At 40.5% G+C, this 2,166-nt stretch overlaps 1 non-coding gene across 1 annotated transcript; it reads left to right on the plus strand.

Annotated features, from left to right (window-relative positions):
* The first annotated feature begins 578 nt into the window (after positions 1 to 578).
* Positions 579 to 685, plus strand: LOC141675626 (small nucleolar RNA R71). The gene has a single exon (XR_012556269.1). It is a non-coding gene; the product is annotated as a small nucleolar RNA R71 (small nucleolar RNA).
* Positions 686 to 2,166: the final 1,481 nt, after the last annotated feature.

The raw sequence follows: 2,166 nt of genomic DNA on the forward strand, positions 1-2,166 counted from the left end.
TAGGTGCAGCTGCACTTCCCTGTTGAGGATATGATTGCCTTGTAGCATACTGCTGTGGTTGCTGGAATCCAGGTGGGTTAAACTGTTTACTCACTCCTTGCTGATATGTTGGCTGAATCGCATTCTGATTATTCCCCCAGCTGAAATTTGGATGATTTCTGTTATTAGGATGATAGGTCGCTGGCACAGGCTGCTGTTGTCGCTGATAATTATTCACATACTGAACAGATTCGTTGACAAGAGAACACTGATCCGTAGCATGAGAACCTGCACAAAGCTCACAAACCATAGCTATTTGATTAACTCCATACGTAGCCAGAGAATCGACCTTCATTGATAGCGCTTGGAGCTGGGCTGCAATAGCGGTGGCTGCATCAACTTCCAGAATACCTGCTACCTTGTCTGACGTCATCCTCTGAGTTGGGTTTTGATGCTCATTTGCAGCCATCGTCTCTATAAGATTATACGCCTCAGTATAGCTTTTAGCCCATAAGGCGCCTCCAGCTGCTGCATCGAGCATGGGCCGAGATTGGGCCCCCAACCCATTATAGAAACCAGTGATCACCATCCAATCCGGCATTCCATGATGTGGACATTTTCTCAACATTTCCTTGTAGCGTTCCCAAGCCTCGCACATAGATTCTGTAGGTTGCTGCGCAAACTGAGTAAGAGCACTCCTCATAGCAGCAGTCTTTGCCATTGGATAAAACTTCACCAGAAACTTTTGCGCCAGATCTTGCCACGTAGTGATGGACCCAGCTGGTTCAGAATGTAACCAGTCTTTAGCCTTATCCCTCAGTGAGAATGGGAAAAGCCTCAACTTGATAGCCTCATCAGTCACGCCATTATACTTAAAAGTGCTGCAGATCTCGACAAAATTTCTTATGTGCATGTTGGGGTCTTCAGTTGCCGCTCCTCCAAAAGAAACAGAATTCTGCACCATCTGAATAGTGCCCGGCTTGATTTCAAAGGTGTTAGCTTGAATAGCCGGATGAAGGATGCTTGACTGAATATCATCAATTTTAGGCCGAGAAAAATCCATAAGAGCTGGATCAGCTTGAACAATACGATCTCCCATGTTTACTGGTTCTTTCTGCTCAGCTCCTGAATCCGAATCCTCAAAATCTAACTTCTCCGGAATATCAAGAACTTCATCTGTCTCCTCAGCTGTATCTAAAGTCCTCTTGCGAGCACGAGAACGAGTTTGCATAAACGCTTGCTAAAGTACCTGAAACACAGCCGAAAAGAGTAAGTAACTATTACGTCCTAATCACTGAGTCCTAATGACCAATGATGGTAAGCACATAAAATAAACAAATACGCCGAGTCCCCGGCAGCGGCGCCAAAAACTTGTTAGGGCGAAAACACGCGCTAATATTCACGCAAGTATACGCGTTCGCAAGTAATATAGAATACTTTCTAGTTCGTTCCCTCAGAGACTCAGACTAATTTATTGTCTAATTAAACTCACTCACCAATGTATGATTACTTCTCAATGTTAAGATAATAACACTTAAAATTGTTGATCAAATATTAACTATAATTAACTACTTAATTAACCACTTAACTAACACTTCAAATTATCAATAATAAAACACTCATGAGATCACAACTTTATTATTACTTCCTTCTATAACCATTGTTATTACCTTTAGCATGTGACAGTGATGATATTAATCGAATAACACAAAACTGATAAAAGCCAACTTTCATTGTACTAATACCATTCTACCAAACATCCACAATTAAGATAGAAGTTGAATAGTCATCAATTATGTTGAGTTCCTATATGTCTACAGAAATTGACAACACAACGATTTAAGCACAAGTTATTTCTTTTGATTACATAGGGCAAATAAAACTGTTAGAGTTACCCACTAATCATGCACAACGTACATGAACCTATGCTAGCATGGCAAGTTCTAAATCTCAAGATCCACCGTCGCTTCACAAGAGATTAACACCCTATCTTATATGTTTGCGACGCACATAAGACAAATACGCACAACCAATACTAGATATCATGCAATCATCACACACTAAAGTATTAAATAATTAACTAAAGAATTCCATAATAAATCCGTTGTAACCCCATGATCACGATTAGCCCATAATAGAACTTATCGCCATCATGGGTTCATATGAAATCATGACAAACAACACAAG

Source organism: Apium graveolens, chromosome 7 (genome assembly GCF_009905375.1).
Source record: "Apium graveolens cultivar Ventura chromosome 7, ASM990537v1, whole genome shotgun sequence".
NCBI classification, from domain to species: domain Eukaryota; kingdom Viridiplantae; phylum Streptophyta; class Magnoliopsida; order Apiales; family Apiaceae; genus Apium; species Apium graveolens.